We start from the raw sequence: 12,898 nt of genomic DNA on the forward strand, positions 1-12,898 counted from the left end.
AAAACCTTTAGCAGATGCATGTAATCGCCTTCATAGACTTTTGCTTCGTTTGGGTGATACCTGTTATGTAATCTGTGGAGATTTCCAATGCGATGTAACTAAGAATGGGGAACCTTCTGATATCGTGCAATCATGTCTGACGAGTGATGCGGTTGATTGTGAAAAAAATGAAGTTTTTTTATATAAACAAATAACTCAGGTAGCACCTCCAATATAGATGATGTCGTCGTCGCTAACTTTACCCTTGCTTCGCAAGTTGCAGTGGATTCTGAGCAAACATTCAGCGATCACCTCGGTTTGTCATTTAAGTTAGTTATTTACCTAATACTAGGAGAAATCCCACGCAGTATTACTATAAGACAGTGTGGGAAAAGGTTGGTAAGATTCTCTCCAATAGACTAGATGAGATACTAATGAAAATTGAAGTGCCGTTTCAGCTTTTACCTCATGGTATAAGTTATAGAATTAGTCTTCACTTAGATGCTGGTGAAATTGTTCATGCTATGAAGTGTGGGAAGGCAGCCTTGGTCCCGGTAGCTAAAGCGAAGAGAGGTTCTCGTAAGTTCAGTTGGAATCATGATCTCAGCTTAAGTGCAGGTAAAAGATGTTGAAAACTGTGGTATCACATTTGGTGTGATTGTGATAAGCCAAGATCTGGTCTTCTGTTTCAGCTCTACAGAATGACGAAATAGGAATATACCGAGTGTGTTGGGAACCTTAAAGCTAGGGAACAGAGTGTTCCTCTGCTGAGGCACTTAGAAATCAAACCTTGATGTGGAAAAGGTATAGAAAACTCAGAGAGGTCGTAGTAAATTGAGTGTTGGTATTCATGAAGAGCATTGGTTTCGTCATTATTCTACAGTATTTGGCTCCTGTGATTCAAATTTAGAAACTGATAGAGATACCTTATTAAAAAGTAGGCTAACCACTCTGCATAAACATAACATGTTTCTTCTTTCTAAAAGTGACGTGTACGCAAGTGCACTACTGATTGAGCATCTGACACTTTTATTTCAAATGTGTATTCAAATACAGGTCAAGTTCTTGATTCATTTGGTTCTGGTGTAATGATGGATATTTGAAATAAAGGAAAAACTACTAATTTTTGAAGTAGTTATCGATCTATTACTGTTTCTAGTGTTTTAAGCAAGGTTCTAGGAAGTCTTATCCTGCCTGAAATGATACGTAAGTGCGTGCTAGATTACAGACAATTTGGTGTTCGTAAGCATCTGAATTGTGAGTTTGCTCATTGCCTACTGGAGCATATCCATAAAAAATGCTGAGGAATTGGGAAATCCTGTATATTTGTGTAGTCTCTCTTTACAAGTAGCATTCCATTCTGTAGTCCAATTGAAAGTATTTTCAACTTTGCTTGATTTTGGATTTGCGCCACATATTGTTGCGTTGCTTTCATATTGGTATAGCCATAGTTATGTTGGGGATACATTTGAAATATGTCTTTTAACTGGGCCTATTCATCTTATTAGGAGACTCAGGCAAGGCTTTATTTTAAGTCCTACTGCGTTCAGCATATAGGATTGCTGTAACTAGGACAATTAATGGTGGAATTGAGTGACATTTGTGTTTTTAATTTCATTTGCAATGCAGATGATGTCCTGCTTATCATTTCTAGTCTTTCTACTTTAAAGGCAAACCTTGATTCTTTGATTTTTGGTTGTAAGCTCCAAGGACTTAACTTTAATGCTGCTAAGATTGAATTTCTTGCTTATAATACTCGAGGTAAAGCTATCTCTTTTCAATCTGTTATTGTAGCAGGTAGATCTATTATAGAATCTTCTTCATCGAAATACCTCGGTCTCACTTACGGTCCAAATAAGCGTAGTATTCTTATTGTTACTGTTGATCGTGCCATATCTGGTTTCTGCGCCAGCTATGCCAAACTTGCTGCACTGAAGTATAGTTATAATAAACATGTACTTGCTAAACTATATAGTGTCCTAGCTCTGCCTCGCGTGCTGTATAATTCGCCACTGTGGGATTCGCTGTCTAAAACTGAGCAGCTAAAGGTTCGATTAGGGTTTTGTCGCTATCTGAAGTTTTTATAAATTTCTCGCTATATTAAAGGAATAGTTTTATTTTGCAAAAATATTGTATTATTGACCCTTTAGATCTGGCGGATTCAATAGAGTGCTATACGTTTAAGACAAAGTTAAACTGTTTACTTCATTTTCTGTCATTTAATACTATTTGCCAGTGCTGTTTGGATTAATTTTGTATTATTTATTTTTTCTTGTTTTGAAGCTGATTTTTCTTAATATATTATTTTATTTACTCCGCTTCTTTTTTGTATGTTCTAAAAGGGAAAAAACAAACTTATCTCAACTTCTTGCACCTTTGTTTTTTTTTTAAATCTCATTCAACACACAATGAAAATTCTAACTTAATACCATCAATCATTCCTGAAGCATTGCTGATACTTCCTCTTGACAACCAATGTGGGCATAGTGTTTCGATTTACTTCAGTATTCACCAAAATTTCCTTCTTATTACCCTTAGCTTTAATAGCAGTAGTAGTAGCACCAGTAGTTATAGTAGTAGCAGTAGAAGTAGTAACAGTAGAATCAATAATAGTAGTCTTAGCTTTAGTAGCAGTAATAGTAGTAACAGTAGAATTAATAATAGTAGTTTTAGCTTTAGTAGCAGTAGTAGTAGTGATAGTAATAATAACAATGGCAGTAGTAGTAATTGTAGGATTAAAAGCAGTAGTATTATGATGCAAATATTGTCTTTTGGTTAATTCAACATCCTCCACAACAAGCATTTTAAGTTTTAGTTTCACACACAGACTGTTCCTAAGATAATGCTGATATGCCTTTTAGACAACCTGCATACGGATGACACGTTGAGATTCAGTTTACCTCTCCCCTAAAAATTCCCTGAAAATTTAACCTTCAAACTGAGGTAGAGCTAAAATAGTAGTCACAGCAGTAGCATTAGTACTCAACTTAATACAATTAGCCATTGCTAAAACATTGTCGATGGGTCCTTTTTATAACCTGTATATTCATATTTTGAAATTTTCATCTTAATGCTCTTAGCCTTACAAGTACTTCCAATAGAAGTAGTAGTTGAACAATAGTAATAGTAGCGGTAGAGCTAGTGAATGTAACAGTGATAGTAGTATTAGCAGCAGTTTGCCCACATTGCATTTTGGTCAATTGATCTTCCCTTTAAGTATTCTCTGAGAGTTCCAACTTAATACCCAAATCCGTTCTTAAGATAAGCTTTTTTTGACAATCTAAATGCACATAGTGTCTGCATAGTGTCAGCATGTACATCTTGCCTTTTGGTCAGTTGAACATCCCTTTCATGGTGCCCCGGAAGTTTCACCTTGACAAGGAAAGTTATTCTAAAAAAAATGTTGCTGATATGCGTTTTTTATCCCCTTTTGACGCCCTTTTCATCTTATACTCTAAGCCTTACTTGCTGTTTCAATATAAGTAGTAGTTGGAGCAGTTTAGTAGCAGTATTATTATTATTAAAAGTAGCGGTAGTAGTAGTGTTTGTAGTGACTTGCATTTATTACCTTTTTATCAATTGATCTTTCCCTTTAAGTATTCTCTGAAAATCCAACTTAATAACCAAATCCATTCATTAGATACACCCTTTTGACAATCTAAATGCACATAGTGTGTTTTGCTTTAGCTCAAATCCCCCCTCAATATTATGTCAAATTTTCACCTTCATACGCGTATCCTTGATTGCAATCTATATATATAAAAATAAGTTGTCTGTCTGTGTGTCTGTCTGTGGATCAGGTGACGTCATGTTTCTGTGTTGACTGACGTCATGAAATTAGTTGTCGTCATTTTTGCTTTGACGGTGACGTCATTCAAGATATTTAAGACATATGTTCACGTAGAAATCTATTAATGTTTAAGTTTACAATGACTGATGAACTTACCATGGCAAAAGCCGATGAAGATGCTCAAAGAGTCTATGCCAAAAAACTTGCTGCTGATAGAGAAAGTCAGAAAAGAAAGCGTGCCGAGGAATCAAAAGAACAGCAAGGAAACAGGCTTGAGGCTGATAGAGAAAGAAAGAACAGAAAGCGTGCCGAGGAATCAAAAGAACAGCAAGGAAACAGGCTTGAGGCTGATAGAGAAAGAAAGAACAGAAAGCGTGCCGAGGAATCAAAAGAACAGCAAGGAAACAGGCTTGAGGCTGATAGATAAAAAAAGAACAGAAAGCGTGCCGAGGAACTACCAGAGCAACGCGGAAGCAGACTTGCTGCTAAAAGAGAAAGTGAAAAAAGGCGTGCCGAGGAATTACAAGAACAGCAAGAAATCAGGCTTGCTGCTGATAGAGAAAGTAAGAAAAGAAAGCGTGCCGAGGAATCACAAGAACAGCAAGAAATCAGGCTTGCTGCTGATAGAGAAAGTAAGAAAAGAAAGCGTGCCGAGGAATCAGAGCAACCTCAAAGTTATCGCCTGGCATTCAGGTACAACCCAGTCGATGATTATAGCTTGAGTAGATGTGTTCAAATCGGGACAATGTCTAAAATTTGTCCCTATTGCAAGGCCTTGAAATTCAATGGTGAAACAATGGGAATGTGTTGCGCCTCAGGAAAAGTTAAACTTCCTCTATTGGCTGCACCACCAGAGCCATTGAAGACGAATGAATGCTTGCCTGAAAAATTCTAATTTATGGGCACACGTAAAAATATTAAAATTAACTACAAATATGCGTGTCCGATTGCAAAACGATGACTCTGGTCAAACATTTTCAGATCAATTGCTGACAATTGGAAACGGAAAGCTCCCAGTAGACTCAATTTCAGGACGTATACAACTACCTGCTGATTTCTGTAATTTAGTGACGTCCAAAAATGAATTGATTTAAAAAGTATTTCCCAATATTCTAAAAAAATATAAAAATAATAAATGGCTAAGTAAAAGAGCGATTCTCGCACCCAAAAATATAGACGTCCACGAAATCAACAATATTGTTTTGACCAAGATTCGAGACCAGGCAGTCCTTTACAAGTCAGTCGACACAGTTTTGGAACCAAATGAAGCGGTTAATTATCCATCTGAATTTTTAAATTCCATAGATCTTTCAGGGTTTCCACCACACGTGCTACAACTAAAAATAGGCGTACCAATAATACTTTTAAGAAATATAAATCCACCAAAGCTTTGCAATGGCACTCGACTTGCCGTAAAAAAAAACAATGGAAAACCTAATAGAGGCCACAATCTTGACAGGGCCTTTTGAGGGTGAGGCTGTTCTTATTCCTCGCATCCCCATGATTCCAACGGATCTGCCTTTTCAATTTAAAAGATTGCAATTCCCAATTCGATTAGCATTTGCAATCACCAATTAACAAAGCTCAAGGTTAATCATTAGAAAAATGTGGTATAGATCTTAATACTGATTATTTTTCCCATGGACAATTGTACGTTGCATGTTCGAGGGTCGGTAAACCTGACAATCTATTTATATGCAGCGACAATTGGACAGCGAAGAATGTTGTATATTCGCAAGTTTTACGCAGTTAATTTGTATTGTATCTATTTATCTATCTATCTATATAAAAACGGGTTGTGTGTATGCATGTTTGTTTGTTTGTAAAAAGAGCGTTTGTATATGATGTAATTATTAGTACATACGGCTTTGTATATGCAGAGACAATGGGAAAGCCAAGAATGTTGTATATTTGCAATTTTTACGTAGTTTAACTCCTGCAGACGAAATGAATGCTTGCCTAAAAAATTCTAATTTATGGGCACATGTAAAAATATTAAAATTAACTACAAATATGCGTGTCCGATTGCAAAACGATGACTCTGGTCAAACAGTAGACTCAATTTCAGGACGTATACAACTACCTGCTGATTTCTGTAATTTAGTGACGTCCAAAAATGAATTGATTGAAAAAGTATTTCCGAATATTCTAAAAAATTATAAAAATAATAAATGGCTAAGTGAAAGAGCGATTCTCGCACCCAAAAATATAGACGTCCACGAAATCAACAATATTGTTTTGACCAAGATTCGAGACCAGGCAGTCCTTTACATGTCAGTCGACACAGTTTTGGAACCAAATGAAGCGGTTAATTATCCATCTGAATTTTTAAATTCCATAGATCCTTCAGGGTTTCCACCACACGTGCTACAACTAAAAATAGGCGTACCAATAATACTTTTAAGAAATATCAACCCACCAAAGCTTTGCAATGGCACGCGACTTGCCGTAAAAAAACAATGGAAAACCTAATAGAGGCCACAATCTTGACAGGGCCTTATGAGGGTGAGGCTGTTCTTATTCCTCGCATTCCCATGATTCCAACGGATCTGCTTTTTCAGTTTAAAAGATTGCAATTCCCAATTCGATTAGTATTTGCAATCACCATTAACAAAGCTCAAGGTCAATCATTAGAAAAATGTGGTATAGATCTTAATACTGATTGTTTTTCCCATGGAAAATTGTACGTTGCATGTTCGAGGGTCGGTAAACCTGATAATGTATTTATATGCAGCGACAATTGGACAGCGAAGAATGTTGTATATTCGCAAGTTTTACGCAGTTAATTTGTATTGTATCTATCTATCTATCTATCTATATAAAAACGAGTTGTGTGGATGCATGTTTGTTTGTTTGTAAAAAGAGCGTTTGCATATGACGTCATTATTAGTACATACGGCTTTGTATATGCACAGACAATGGGAAAGCCAAGAATGTTGTTTATTCGCAATTTTTACGTAGTTTGAAACACATATATAAATCTATCTATATTCACAGGTGGGACACAGGGGCACAACTACAATGGCGCATAACTAATATGGCGCGTAACGACTTACGCGCGCGGGGGGGCTTGGGGGGCGCGAAGCGCCCCACCAATTAGATGTTGGGGTGGCGCGAAGCGCCACCCCAACAGCTAGTAGTATCATATTAGTAGTGGTAGTAGTAGCAGTAATAGTGTATTATCATTATTAGTAGTAACAGTAGTAGCAGCAGTATTAATAGCAGCAGCAGGTGCATTTTACCTTTTGGTCAACTGAACATCCCACTCGTGATGCCCTTGAAGTTTCCTCTTGATATGATAAGCCGTTCCAAAAATATTGCTGTAGCCCATATCGGCAGTTCAGACCGCAGTCAGCAAGGTTAGTTTCTACCCCACATTAAACCCAAACAGGATAGTACGAGAGAACCTTTTGTTGTTTCTGTCAACTTCGCAGATAAAAGCATTATATTTAGTATCTATTTATAAGGAGACCTTGGTTGATAGCTAAGGCGTAAATGATGAATTCTCTTTTCCTCCAAGTAACCATAGTTTTCATTTCCGCTGCTTCCCTAAAGCTACTAAAGCGCAAAGTTCTTTCAGTGAACTTCCCTTTTTAATTGTCGAATGTGACTGGAGGGCAACCAGCCCCCTCCAACGTAAATCATTTCCCCAAGCATAACCAATCAAAATTTTGAGAAAGCCATTTTGTTCAACGTAGTTTAAAGTTTCTGAAAATATGTCTTTAAGGGTGACACTACCCCCCCCCCCCAAAGCCCCCAGGGCAAGTGTTGTAACTTTTGCCCCGGGGGCTTATAAGGTTCTTATATAAAGGGTGGTCATATAAAGTTTTGAGGGGACTCATTAGATTTTTAATCAGAAGTTGAAGTACCTTTTTTAAAGGTCAAAATGATCGGAGGGGAACAATCCCCCCCCACACGTCACATTTTCCCGAAACGCATCTGATGGAAAGTTTAAGATGGCCATTAGTTGTCGTGTAAACTTCGAAAAAGGCTTATTCGATTAGAAATTGAAAAAGGTCAATACCCTTTTTAATGCTCAAAATTGATTGAGAGGCAGCAAGCCCCTCCCCCTCACCCATCATTTCCCATTAATAACTATATACCCTTTTTAATAGTCAAAGATGATTGGGAGGTAACAAGCCTCTCCCCCACGCCCATCACTTTCCAAAACATATTCAATCAAAATTTTAAGATAGCCACTTTGATAAGTGTACTTGAAAGGTCTGATAATTATGCCTTTGAGGAAGACATCCCCCCACAGCCCTCAGTGCAAGGGTTGTGATCTATGCTCCGAGGGAATATGAGGTTCTTATGGAAGGGGTGGCTGTATAAACTTCGGAGGGGGCTTATTGGACTTGAAATTAGAACTTCTAGTGCCCCTTTTAAGAGTCAAAGTGATCGGAGGGGACCCATCCCTCCCCATATCGTATTTTCCCCAAATGTATACAATAAAAATTTTGAGATAGCCAGTTGTTCAAGAATATTCCAAAGAGTATATAACAAGGCCTTTGGGATTGACAAAACCTCCCCAAGTTTGGGGGTAATAGTTGTAAGTTGTGCCCCAGGGGGAATATACGGTTTTTATCGAAGGCATGGCCATGTGAACTTTAGAAGAGAGTTATTTGGATGGAAATATATAGTTCTAGTTCCTTTTTGAGATTCAAACATGGTGAAGAGCAATTAGCCCCCCCCCCCTGACATCCTCTTTTCCCAAAAAGCATTTAATTGAAATTGTGATATAGAAATTTTGTTACCAATAGTCTAAAAATCACATAACAACGTCTTTAGGGTGGACAAAACACCCCAGAGCCCATGGGCAAGAGTTTTAAGTTATGTTCCAGGGCATATAAGGTATTTATGGAACGGACGGTTGTGTAAACTTTGGATTGGTTGGAGCTCGTTTGATTGGAAGTCTAAAGTTTGGTGCCTTTTTTAAGAGTCAAAAGTGATAGGAGGGCAACCAGCCCCCCACACAAATCATTTCCCAAATACATCCATTCAAAATTTTGGGATAGCAATTTTCTTCAGCGTAATTGAAAGTTTAATCAAAAATAAGTCCAAAAAACCTTTTCCACAAAACAGGTTTTTCGAAGAAAAGTAAAGAGCTTCATTAAGCCAAAAACGAGCAGAAATAAAGTCAAATAACCTTCCAAGCGTAAAAATGCCACAAATCACTATCAACAAATAAATGAAACTCAAAACGAGCAAAAATTACAATAAATAGCTGAGCCAAACTCAAAACCAGCAAAATTTAACAAAAGTAGGGCTGATAACCCCCATGCCTTCTCAAGACGAGAACACAATTTGTGCTTTACTGAAAACAAAATATAGTTTAAATGTTTTCAGTTTCTTTTACTTTAATAAATAAAAAATATTTAGACTTTAAGGAATAAATATCAGTATATGTATATGAAACTGACAATCCACGTTCATGCGTTTTTTTTTTTAGTAAAGCACAAAATATATTATATGCCTTGTTATATTATCTTTTTGGACTATTTTGAATAAAATAGTAATCTCGAAATTTCTATTGAATGCATTTCGGGAAAACTAGGTTTGCAGGGGGGGAGGGGGGGAGTATAGCTGCCCTGTTATTACTTTGACTTTTAAAAGGCCACTAGAACTTCTTATTACTAATCCGAAGAGCCAAATCTGAAGTAGATACGACCACCCTTTCTGTAAAAAACCTTTATATGTCCCCATGGCATAACTTACAACCCTGGCCTTGAGGGATCTGGTGAGTTGTCATCCTCAAAGAGATAATTTCTGGACCCTTCAGGTACGCTGAACAAGATGGCTACCTCAAAATTTTGATTGGATGTGTTTGGGGAATGATAGGCGTGGAGGGGGGGGGGCTGGCTGCTCTCAAATTACATTTGACTCTTAAACGTTTTACTGTTGCTGAGACTAATGCTACTACTTCTACTACAACTGTCGTTACAACACAAGCTAAGGGTATTAAGATGAAGCTTTCAAGGAATATTTAAGTGGATGCTAAATCAAACGAACTATGATCATGTAGATTGTCAAAGGGTAACATAGCAATATCGCAATAAAATACGCTTGCACTCACCGTTGATTTTCAATTGATGTCAAGTAGTTGCGGGCATCAAGCCATGGCTAATTGTACAAAAAGCCAAGACAGATAGTCCGGGTGAGAGGCAAATCTGGGATGCGCCATTTTTAGGATTGTATAAAAATGATGTCATTTCACTTGTTGATGGATAAGCCTATAACCCATCCATCGATACATCATTCCTAGGGCAGAACTAAGGTAGATAATCATAGAACTAAGGGAGATCGGATTGATTTTGGGTTACATTTAAATAATTTTTAAATTCTTTCACTTTTATAACTTCAATAAGTGAATTATTCATATTTTGAATGTGTATATTAAACTTAAAATGCACATTCATTTGCACTTATTTCAGTAAAGTTAAAATTATATTCTATGCCTTGAGAAGGCACAGAGACTATGAGCCTTACTTACGTTAATTGTGTTGCGAGAGCAACACTTTGGTTTTGTCCCGTTTTTTTTTCCTATGCCGTCGATCTCAGCTTATTCCTGGAAACTGGTAAGGGTCTAACCTGTGCGGTTTTTACGGAAAGTGTGGACCTCAGGCCGGATTGATGAATATGACATTACATTTTGGAAAGCTCCATAGAACTCTTGCCTGGGGCCAAAAAGGATGGTTTTTGCTTGTCCTCGAGCCAGAGCCTATGGTGTGCGAAGCGAAGTGGAGTTGTATAGCCTATGTCAGAAAGGAGTATCTGAAGTTGTGCAGCCAAGCTTTCGTTTCATCAAATCATGTTTCTGCTTTCGAGTGGAAAGCTCCGTTCTAACAGGCAAGCAGGCAGGCACCAATTTCAAATTGAAGATGGACTAAAATCTATAAGTGTTAAATATATGCGGCAGTTCCCCGGCCCCACAGCCAATATATCTTCTTTGAGTGATAAATAGAAAAATTTACAGAAACAAAAAAGTGCGATTTTCCCACGGGTCCGAAAGTCCTGCCATCTATGTTTCTACTCATTTCTGTTCGTGATTTCAGCTGACTTTACCATTCTTTTTTTCTACTTGGGATTGCAATAGAGAAATGGTATCAAATATGCATCTTAAACTTTAAAAGTTCTCGCATTGCTAATGAAATTAGAGCTTGTCCTTTGCTCCTTTTTAAGTGGTGGTGTTAGAAAGTTGGCCTCCGGCAAAAAAGTCAACTTTTGAACTAAGACAGATAGAATTTTTTTTCAACGGCAATCGATAGACCTTGATGAGCTGATCAAAGTATATGTCATCCATTTTTTGGTACAAAAATTCCTTCATGAGATACATCAGTTTGAAAGTTTCAAGGGGTTGACAACTTCAGTGGTAAGGTACACACTTAAACCAAAAATAGGCCGATACCAATTGTGAGATATGTAGGGGACTTTCAAGCAACAGTCGACTATTAGCTTATAATCATCTTTGGCAATGAGGGGTTTGCAACTTTTGCTGATTGGTGTACCTTCATCTGTTTCTGGTGTAATTGATGGTAAGAACAACTTGGTTCCCGATTGTAAGACATGTAAGGGAGTTGCAAGTAATAATTAGCTGTTACGCTACAGTGATCTACGCACGCTCAGCGACGAGGGGTTTGCAACTTTTGCTAGTTGGTGTACCATTATTTGTTTCCGGTAAACTTGATGTATATCACGGGAGACGGACTTGTAAGTAAGAATCGGTTGCTAGAGGAGGCTCATGAGGGGCTACAAATTTGTGCAAATTGGTACACATCTATGGTCTTTTGATCCTGAAAAGTTACAGATAGCTTTATAATACCAAGATTATATGAGATAATGTTCCAAGTTTCCATCGGTCACGATCTCTACGATTGAAAAGGATAAAGTTCAACCGGCTACAAAGTGACATTTAGGGGCCTAGTAAGTAATAATCGGCTGTTGGGTTACAATTCTCTTCAACGATGAGGGGTTTGCGACTTTTGCCTGTTGGTGTATCCGTTATTTGTTTCCGGTTGAACCTGATTTCTATCACGGAAGAGGGACTTGTAATTAAGAATCGGTTCACTTTAGGCTACAAATTTGTGCAAATTGGTGCACGTCTATGGTATTTGATCCTGAAAAGTTACGGATAGCTTTATAATACCAACTAGATTATATAAGATAATGTTCCAAGTTTCCATCCGTCACGATGTCTACAATTGAAAAGGATAAAGTTCAACTGGCTGCAAACTCAATTTAGTCCTTTCTTCCGATATTCTTTTGCTGTTGTTTTTTCAACGCTGAAGAATTTGATCATGTGATTACTCATTGTGTTCTGCTTTGAATATGCCGTTTTGAATGCTTTGATAGTTTTTACAACTTCAGCATTTAACCGATAGCGAAGAAACAAAACCAAAGTGTTGCTCTCGCAACACTTTAATCGGCGAAGCCGGACAAAGGTTATCGCAACACTTCACGTTGCCCAGGCAACGTAGGTCTAGTTGTGTTGCGAGAGCAACACTTTTTTCTGCTCGTTTTGAGCTCGACTCAGTTGTTGATTTTAAGTTATGTTTATTTTGGGTTTCATTTATTTATTGCTGATTTGAGGTAGTTTTCCGCTTGATAAATTATTTGATTCTGTTTTAACTCATTTTCGGTCTAATGTAGCTCTTTACTTTTTTTTGTAAAACTTGTTTTGTGGAAAAGGTTTTTTTTTAATTATATCTATAAAAAGCCACACTTAGGAAAATACATTTGTACCAAGTGAAAAATATTAAGACATTTTAGAGAAAAATAATACTACTTTCGCTGCGACTTTGTTCAGAATTATGGTAGAAAAACGTAAGAATGATGCGTTACGCGAATGAAGAGCTGAGGGCCACTTTCACCACATTGATTAATTCCTTTGAGGATCTGTGTATCAGTCGTTCATTTGGCTTTATAACAGCCCTCCTGGGTACGATCAAGCTTTTTTAAGGAATATATCAGGGTGCAAAGTGAATTTATGAAGTCAATTGCGTAGTGCAGTTACGAACCAGATATTAAATTTTAATTGCTTTCACTTGCACAAATAGCGTAATTCTAAGATATTAAATTAAATACGAAAACTCAGCATTTTTTTGAAGAAAATGTTTTAAATTCAATTTGCCT

The 12,898-nt window shown here is 37.3% G+C and overlaps 1 protein-coding gene across 1 annotated transcript in view; it reads right to left on the bottom strand.

Annotated features, from left to right (window-relative positions):
- LOC136035737 (endothelial lipase-like) overlaps window positions 1-12,898 on the bottom strand; it is a 72,035-nt gene that overhangs the window by 34,865 nt on the left and 24,272 nt on the right. The window lies entirely within an intron of this gene.

This window comes from Artemia franciscana, chromosome 14 (assembly GCF_032884065.1).
Source record: "Artemia franciscana chromosome 14, ASM3288406v1, whole genome shotgun sequence".
Lineage (NCBI taxonomy): Eukaryota > Metazoa > Arthropoda > Branchiopoda > Anostraca > Artemiidae > Artemia > Artemia franciscana.